At 31.8% G+C, this 9,722-nt stretch overlaps 1 long non-coding RNA gene across 1 annotated transcript; it reads right to left on the bottom strand.

Moving 5' to 3' along the window:
* Positions 1–784, bottom strand: LOC114928868 (uncharacterized). The gene is made up of 3 exons (XR_003819151.2): positions 620–784; positions 178–291; positions 1–64 (listed from the first exon to the last, which is right to left on the bottom strand). It is a non-coding gene; the product is annotated as an uncharacterized LOC114928868 (long non-coding RNA).
* Positions 785–9,722: the final 8,938 nt, after the last annotated feature.

Raw genomic sequence — 9,722 nt, 5'->3', positions numbered from 1 at the left:
TTCATTATCCCAATACGAATGTTGAGCGTTTTTATAAATTGCGTTGCACTTTGCATACTTAATTCTGAAAATATCCAAATAAAAAATTTGGATTACAATTGCTATTTCTCAATGCAGATTATATATTCGGCAGAACGCGAAAAAGAAATGTTTAGAGAGTACTCAGCTGTATTATACCAAAATCCAATTCAGTCAGCTGGATACGAAGTGCTCCGGGAATATGCGTATGCATCTTACGATAAAACGCCACTCCCAGGCATCGCAAGTGCACTCTGCCACTCTCCGTGAATGCTATAGAGAATAAGAGAAAGGTGTATTTTGTGTTAAAATATAAACTTCATATCTTTTTGGATTAACGTAACAATAACATAAGTGAATACAACCGTGTTAATAGCCGGCTTTGTCTATACCTATTTCGAAATTTTAATGTGAATTATTAAACGTTTCGTTTTAATAGACCATTAAAATTTCATGATGAAATCTGAAACTAATCTTTATGTTTAGATATTTTAGCTGTTTTGTATTGCACGATATTATGTGTTATTATAATCGAAAGATTATGGTAGCATTCTGTGGCTGACTGTGATTCGAGAAGATTATCATTGATCCCAGTTTATACCGGCTTAACGGGTGGAAATGGTCTCAAGTGAAGTCTGAGCGAAATCGTTATTGGAAACCGTTCTTCGTTAACCGCTTTAATGGGCTATCTTTTCAGCCAAATTTCCCGACAGCTTAAGATCGTCAGAGATCTATCGAAACGGGAAATCTAAAATCAAGATGTCAACTGCTTCTATAATCATATAAAATATAATTACGTTTAATTATTATTGTAAAACACTTAATGCATTTATTCTAAACAAATATATTAGTGAATATCTAAATTAAAGTTTGATATCACAAAAAGAGGAAATTTGTAATACAAATTTTGTAATACATAAGATGGATAAATAAATAGTTAGATAAATAAATAGATATATTATGTGTATATATATTTGTGTGTATGTATCATATATATGTATATATATATGAGAGAGAGAAAGAGAAAAAGAGAAAAAACAGTTGTAAAGTTATAGCTTATTGCGACCTCTTTCGATATCTCACTCAAACCTTCAAGAAATCCACTCTACTTCGTTCCCAATGAAGCATTTTATTCTTTTCGTCCATCTTCGACCCCACTAACCCTGAATCACAGATAGCACCTTAACCATCGGTAATTTTGAAGAAAGAATAAGCGCACACATATTTTTCAGGATTTCTGATATAACATTAAGCTCGTTCTCTTAATTTTCTTGATAAAAATTTGTTATAAAGACTTATTTAATTTGCGGATATAATTATTGAAGAGAATTCAGAATTTAATAAAATAAAAACATAGAAAATAAACATAGATTGTAATCATTTACTTCAAATAACTGTTATCAATATTTCACAGAGCTTAGTATCTTTATTTAACATAATATTTATATAACTGTGCATACATTATGTTTATTAAGAAAATATAGAAAGTAAACGAAACTGAATTAAAATTGTAGTTGAGAAGTAGATCGAAAACAGAATGAAAGTAAAGAATTGTGAGTCAAACTGACTGAGATAAATCGGATCAAAACTTATCATCTTAATAAGATAATGACATTATATTAAGATAATGATAATTGGCTAAAAGCGGAGATTCAGTACTTAGTTAATTATAAATGATCGGACTTCTTTTTCACACAATTCTAGCTTCTTAATATTACAAATAAATAAAGGTATGAATTTTTTAAGAGGATAAAAACTGCAATTAGACTTTATATTGGTATAACTAAATTATTAAAAAATCAAGTCTGATAAAAATATAAGAAATAAGATAATAGAAGCAAATAAATAAAATAAAATTAATATAGGACAGTTTTTTCGGACTGATATCTTTTTCTCGCAAAATAATTTTTCGCTGTCTTCACGCACATATATCCGCGTTCTGCTCTTATAGAATTTCTATTTCCAATGTTATTTATCAATATAGGAAGCCTTACTTTAGTACTTTAATATTATTAGGACAGTTTTATTATACTGCTTATTAGTGTACAAATATTAGATTTTGAGAATAAGCAAAATTTCTACAAGATCAAATCTTATTAATGACTATAATTATTTCAAAATAATTAATTTTTATATATCCGCGGTTTATTTACATTTATTATTATATAGTCAAAGACTTAAGTTTAATTAAATGAACAACTTCGAAAACTTTGAAAACCTAATGCTGAAGTAACTGTGCTAAAAATGTGGGTGTTTAAATGTATATATATATATACATACACACATATATATAGCTTTAAATTGCCCCTGTATTTTGAATCAAAACCGCGCATTCGATATTTCAAACCCTCTGAACCGGAAAATTTTTGCAACATGATTCAAATTGCAAATCGATGCCGTGACTGTTTCGCGACAAGTAGTAGTCGTAGCAGTATATACGTACATGCGAGACCTGCGTCGACTATTATGTGGTGGCTACGAGATTCCGCTCTCGACGAGCGCTTCGTAGCAAGTGGCGGTGGGATTAAATTCGGGAAAAAAAGGGACCGGTAAAGCTGAAGATAGATAGCAGATAGATGAAAATGTGAAACGGAATTGTGAGCGAACACACCAAGGGAAAGAACACAATTCGAGGTGTCGAGTGCCAAAGGACCGACTGGCGGTGCCACGCTTCACAGACGTCCCTAGTGCGCAAGGGCGTTGGCGCTGATGACGGTACTGGAAGTATCGGGGGGTGTTCTGGGAGCTTTGGAGCTTCATGACGGGGTCGGGGGCGCGAGGGAAACGAGAGTAGAGTAGGGGGTGGTTTGAGGAAACCGTGGGGTGGGACAACCGGAGACGACTCTGCTCCCAGTCGCTCAGTCCGCGCCCCGACACGCAAACACACGCGCACTTCTTGTTTAAGGACGACGGAGTGTTATCGCGTCGTTCTTAAGCTCCGGAATTTTTTTTTTTTTAAATCGGTATGAAATTCCCGCCACGGCTAATCTAAGATCAGTTCGGGGAAATTTTCGCTATTCAATTTTCTCGTCGAATCCTCGACAATATCTGACGTTTTAATTTCAACTGGTGAGTAAGAAGATGATAGTCGATAGCGTCGTATCTGATCCGCGCGTTCGTACGAAAAGTATAGTGAGATACTTGCGGTGCCTTTTCTACGCGACAGCTGCTGCACAAAAAGTTCAACAGGAAACTTTTCAACTTTTCTAGTATTTCTCTTTATTACGCCGCTCAGATGGCCACGTTTATCTTCGATGTGGCAGTTTAGGAATGTTATGTCGCATTTGTGCGAAATTTATCATAAGACGCGGTAAAGCATGATAATTCACTTCTCTTTCATCTTCGTCAAAAAGAGAATCTCGTGTTACTCCTAGAATTATCCTCGTAATTATAATGACCACACGTCGTATCCAGGTTTCATCCTGCTAATGGAAGAACTGGCGGGTTTGCTTTATTCTCGAAAGAAATAAAAAAGATTCCGTGCTACCGTCCGTGTTAATGAAACTCTTACAATTTCGTGCACGATAAAATTTCAGTGAAACATTTTCTAAGCAAAATAAATTGTTATACGATAATTTTTTATGTCTACTACCACAATTAGTACAAACAATAGAATAAATAATATTTTGTTCTGCAAAATAATTAAATTAATTTCTTGCATCGCAGCTTATTATAACATTCTTATAATTAAAAATAAGAATACTCTTATATTAATAATATTCTTATAATTGTTTTCAAAAGAATAGGAACAATTTTGTGTATGTGCTTGTGTTAAATGTTTTTTATAAGAATTTTGAATAATTTTTTTAAATAGAAATTATATTATTAAAAAAAATATTTTTTTGCATTTTTATAGATTGTTTCGACGTAAAATTTAATTTCTCATTAACTTATAACAAGAATAATATATATATTGCCGGCAATAATTGATATAGATATACATTTTCTATACTTAGAAAAGAAAGAATTAATTAATATGACACATATATCAGGAGACGCGGTAGCGTCTCGCTAAGTTATATCTTTCATTCGTCAAATTAAAATACAATCTACAAAAAAACAAAAAAAAATATCGAAAGATATCGAAAAGATAGCGAAAATATCGAAACAATAGCGAAAATTATCCGTAGGACGCTACTGTGTATCCTTTACCGGACGTAACACGATTTTCGTAACCTTGAAAACAAAAATTTGAAATATTTCATGAACGGAAACATATTTTTCAAAAGATGACCATATCAATCGAAAGCGCGATTTTTTCCGAGTAAAATGAGACCTTAACGAACTTGATAGCTCTATTGGTTGCGGAGATATGAATTTTTCAAGTTATTTTTTGGTCGAAAAGGTGTCACTTTTTTTTAAGACTACGGCGTCGTACTTGTCCGCGGTCACCCATCCCGACAAAGTGATTCTGTCCGAAGCTGCTTTACCTTATCCGCGGTCACCCATCCTAGTATAGTGACATTTTCCTCAGCTGCTTAACCTTTTAAGCAACCAAACGAAAAATAAATTCTCGCTCTCTCTCACTCTCTCTCTCTCTCCCCCCTCTCTCTCCCCTCTCTCTCCCCCCTTTTTCTCCCTTTCTCTCTTGCTTTCCCACGTCTTTTTTCGCTCTCTCTCGCCCTCTCTCGCTTTCTCTCGCTGTCTCTCGCTCTCTCTTGCTCTCTACCGCTCTCTCGCGTTCTCTCGCTCTCTGCCGCTCTCTCTCGCGTTCTCTCGCTCTCTCCCACTCTCTCTCGCGTTCTCTCGCTCTCTCTCGTCTCTCGCTCTCTCTCGGTTTTTTTCGCTCTTTCTCGCTTTCTCTCGCTGTTTCTCGCCTTCTCTCATTCTCTCTCGCTCTCTCGCTTTCTTCCGGTCTCTCTCGCTCTCTCCCGCTCTCTCTCTCGCGCTCTCTCGGCCTCTCTCGCTCTCTCTCGCTCCCTCTCGTCTTCTCTCACTCTCTCTTGGTTTTTTTCGCTTTCTCTCGCTGTTTCTCGCTCTCTCTCGTTCTCTCCCGCTCTCTCTCGCTTTCTTTCGCTCTCTCTCGCTCTCTCCCGCTTTGTATCGCTCTCTCTCGCTCTCTCTCGCCCTCTCTCGCTGTCTCTCGCTCCCTCTTGCTCTCTGCCGCTCTCTCTCGCGTTCTCTCGCTCTCTCTCGTCTTCTCTCGCTCTCTCTCGGTTTTTTTCGCTCTCTCTCGCTTTCTCACGCTGTTTCTCGTCTTCTCTCGTTCTCTCCCGCTCTCTCTCGCTTTCTTTCGCTCTCTCTCGCTCTCTCCCGCTCTCTATCGCTCTCTCTCGCGCTCTCTCGGCCTCTCTCGCTCCCTCTCGTCTTCTCTCACTCTCTCTCGGTTTTTTTCGCTTTCTCTCGCTGTTTCTCGCTCTCTCTCGTTCTCTCCCGCTCTCTCTCGCTTTCTTTCGCTCTCTCCCGCTTTGTATCGCTCTCTCTCGCTCTCTCTCTTGCCCTCTCTCGCTGTCTCTCGCTCCCTCTTGCTCTCTGCCGCTCTCTCTCGCGTTCTCTCGGCCTCTCTCGCTCTCTCTCGCTCCCTCTCGTCTTCTCTCACTCTCTCTCGGTTTTTTTTCGCTTTCTCTCGCTGTTTCTCGCTCTCTCTCGTTCTCTCCCGCTCTCTCTCGCGTTCTCTCGCTCTCTCCCGCTCTCTCTCGCGTTTTCTCGCTCTCTCCCGCTCTCTCTCGCGTTCTCTTGCTCTCTCTTGTCTTCTCTCGCTCTTTCTCGGTTTTTCTCGCTCTTTCTCGCTTTCTCTCGCTGTTTCTCGCCTTCTTTTGTTCTCTCCCGCTCTTTCTCGTTCTCTTTCGTTCTCTCTCGTTTTTTTCCGCTCTCTCTCGCTCTCTCCCGCTTTCTATCGCTCTCTATCGCTCTCTCTCGCTCTCTCCCGCTTTGTATCGCTCTCTATCGCTCTCTCTCGCTCTCTCTCGCTCTCTCCCGCTTTCTCTCGCTCTCTCTTGCTCCCTCTTGCTCCCTCTTGCTCTCTCCCGCTCTCTCTCTTGGGTCCTCTTGCTCTCCCTCATCTTCTCTCATTATAAATATAAAAAAATATACATTTATTTAATGCATTTTGTTTAATGATCTTTGCAAAAATATGTGAAATCCCACAAAAAAAGACATCACAGATGTAAAAAAAAAGCGCTAAGTTATATCTTTCGTCAGCAAAAATAGTTCTTTATAATAATAAAAAATATAATCTTCTCAAAAATTATGTTTATAGCCAAAATAATTCTTTGCAAAAATTAATCATTATCAAAAATATTTTCTCAAAAATTATATTTATAAATTATATTTTATTTTTGTTAATAATACTAGAAAAAAATTAAAATATTAGCATCAAAAAGTAGTGAAATCAAAAAATTGCGCTAAATAATTATATTGATAATACGAGAAAAAAGGTTAAAATATTAGCATCAAAAAGTAGTCAAATCAAAAATTGCACTAAGTAAGTGACAACATAATATATAATAATAAGATAAATTTCTTATAATGATACAAATGTATAATTATTGCTTTATTTTAAAACGTTTATAATATATACAATAACAAAATAAATTCAGTAAAATATATATATATATATTTATTCATCTTTATATTTAAATAACATGAATAATTATGTAATTAATTTAAACTGGAATGTATATACATTGTAAAGTTATTATATATTTTTATAAAATATTTAGATAAATAGATATATATAAAAAATAAATTATTTATCTCTAAATAATTATTTAATTCAAATATATTTAAACGTATATTCAAAAAAGGTAATATAAGGCACAAAGAATTAAATTTAGGAAATTAAAAAAATTTAAAGTTAAATAAAAATTTTTAATTTAAATTAAAAAATAAAAGTAAAAATAAAAGTAAAAAAAATGTAATGTACAAAAAATACTTAGCGCTGTTTTTGTATTGTTATTTTAACACATTAGTAAATAAAATAAAATATAAATCAAAGTATAGACTAATTTTTTTACTGCAATACGCTTCAATAGAAATCTATAAACATATTACGTGGCTCGATATTCGAATGACATGTGGCTAGCTGAACATATCGATATACATGTATGAAATATATGTATATAATGTAACATGCAATAATTGTCATATTAAACAGATTCAACGATTGGGCAATGTGAATGGGCTAAGTGAAAATTATAAAAATGAATTTACTATACATTAATATATGCTAAAGACGTATACATATACATATATATGTTATTAATATATGTATACCAGGGTTGGGAAGTAACGAGTTACTTGTAACGAAGTTACAGTTACAGTTACTTTTTTTCGGTAACTATAACTTAACTTCGTTACTTTTTTCCATCTGTAACTGTAACTGTAACTTAGTTACATTTTTTTAGTAACTAGTAACTATTTTAATAGTTACTTTATTAGTTACTTTTTTTGGAAACATGCGCTAAAAGTATTGTTTAAGTATGGTAGCCGTTATATTATTAAATTAAATTTTGATAACAGTAGCATATGGATCTTCATATGATTTAATCTTTTACCTAAAATTTTCATTTTGTGTACATAAAATAATATAACACATAATTAAGATCGACCAATCACAGTCAAATATTTAAAAAAATTCTTAAAGGTAATAATTGATCGATTTGCTTGCGACTTTGCGATTACCATTTAGTAACTTACTATAACTATTTTTACTGTTGTATATAAAGATCATTCATACATTGATGTTAATTGCAAAGTCGCAAGCAAATCGATCAATATTACATTCAAGAATTTTTTTAAATACTTGACTGTAATTGTGCATAAAATGTAAGCTCCTTATATTTAAAACAATGTATAATTATTTTTAAAAAGTAACTGAAAAGTAACGACTCGTTACTTTTAGAGTAACTGTAACTGTAACGAGTTATTTTTTAAAATCGGTAACTTGTAACTGTAACTAGTTATTTTTTCAATGAAATAACTGTAACTGTAACTAGTTACTTTTACAAAGTAACTTTCCCAACCCTGATGTATACATATATTAATTAATGTATATGGAGCATTTCAAAGTGTTTAATTGATCAATCAAAATATAAATGAATAAAAATTTCTTTATTCTGATACATGTTTTAAAGCATTTGCAATGTTTTCCTGATCGCAATCAAAGTTTCGAGATAGATGTTTAAAGCGCATTATTTTCATTATGAATTTTTTTATAAAAAAGATTCAAATATAATTTCATGATTCTTTAATTTCGACTTATTTTGACTTCATCATTTCACTCTCCAAAGATAGGATGCGACTTCTGTGTGTGATATATTCTGTATATACACATTTCGTTACTAATCATCATTTTTAAGGACGTTTCGTAGTCAAAGGGCTATAATACAAAAACAGCGCTAAGTATTTTTTGTACATTACATTTTTTTTACTTTTATTTTTACTTTTATTTTTTAATTTAAATTAAAAATTTTTATTTAACTTTAAATTTTTTTAATTTCCTAAATTTAATTCTTTGTGCCTTATATTACCTTTTTTGAATATACGTTTAAATATATTTGAATTAAATAATTATTTAGAGATAAATAATTTATTTTTTATATATATCTATTTATCTAAATATTTTATAAAAATATATAATAACTTTACAATGTATATACATTCCAGTTTAAATTAATTACATAATTATTCATGTTATTTAAATATAAAGATGAATAAATATATATATATATATTTTACTGAATTTATTTTGTTATTGTATATATTATAAACGTTTTAAAATAAAGCAATAATTATACATTTGTATCATTATAAGAAATTTATCTAAATATTATATATTATGTTGTCACTTACTTAGTGCAACTTTTTGATTTGACTACTTTTTGATGCTAATATTTTAACCTTTTTTCTCGTATTATCAATATAATTATTTAGCGCAATTTTTTGATTTCACTACTTTTTGATGCTAATATTTTAATTTTTTTCTAGTATTATTAACAAAAATAAAATATAATTTATAAATATAATTTTTGAGAAAATATTTTTGATAATGATTAATTTTTGCAAAGAATTATTTTGGCTATAAACATAATTTTTGAGAAGATTATATTTTTTATTATTATAAAGAACTATTTTTGCTGACGAAAGATATAACTTAGCGCTTTTTTTTTACATCTGTGATGTCTTTTTTTGTGGGATATAACATATTTACAGTTTTATGATAGAAATGCATTTATATAAAAGAAGATGTATTTTAACTCTTGTTTTAATTTTAATTAGACTAACACAAAGAATTATTAAATTATCAAAATTATTAAATTATTTAATATCGATCTTTTTATAAGAACTTCTTATTAATTCTTTTTATAGATAAAATTGTCATGGGAAATAATTTTAGATCAAATATCCAATATGTTAATAGTACGAGTCAGAATTACATCGAATTGTGATTGGAATATTTATCCATTTTCTCGTAAAAGGAAATATTAATGATGTATCTTCAATATATTTGCCAATGCTTTCATTGCATCTGATCACTATTTTGTAATACACACTTATCTCTGCCGTCTCAAATTCTGAAAAAAATATATTTTAAATATTTGCAAACCAATTACGTGCAAAACGCGTAAAAAAACAGAAGACTTAATGAACAAATGGCTAATATTGACAAACATTTTTAATTACGATTGATTAGTTATGTCCTAGATTTAAATACAGTATTAATTTTCCTGTAGCCTTTTAATACGTTGATACTTTTTAATTTA

The sequence above is a fragment of the Nylanderia fulva genome, unplaced genomic scaffold (genome assembly GCF_048542155.1).
Source record: "Nylanderia fulva isolate GAGA-0341 unplaced genomic scaffold, ASM4854215v1 Scaffold8, whole genome shotgun sequence".
NCBI classification, from domain to species: Eukaryota; Metazoa; Arthropoda; class Insecta; order Hymenoptera; family Formicidae; genus Nylanderia; species Nylanderia fulva.
Note: the sequence above shows the minus strand (reverse complement) of the source record. Positions and strands in the feature narration are given on the sequence as shown.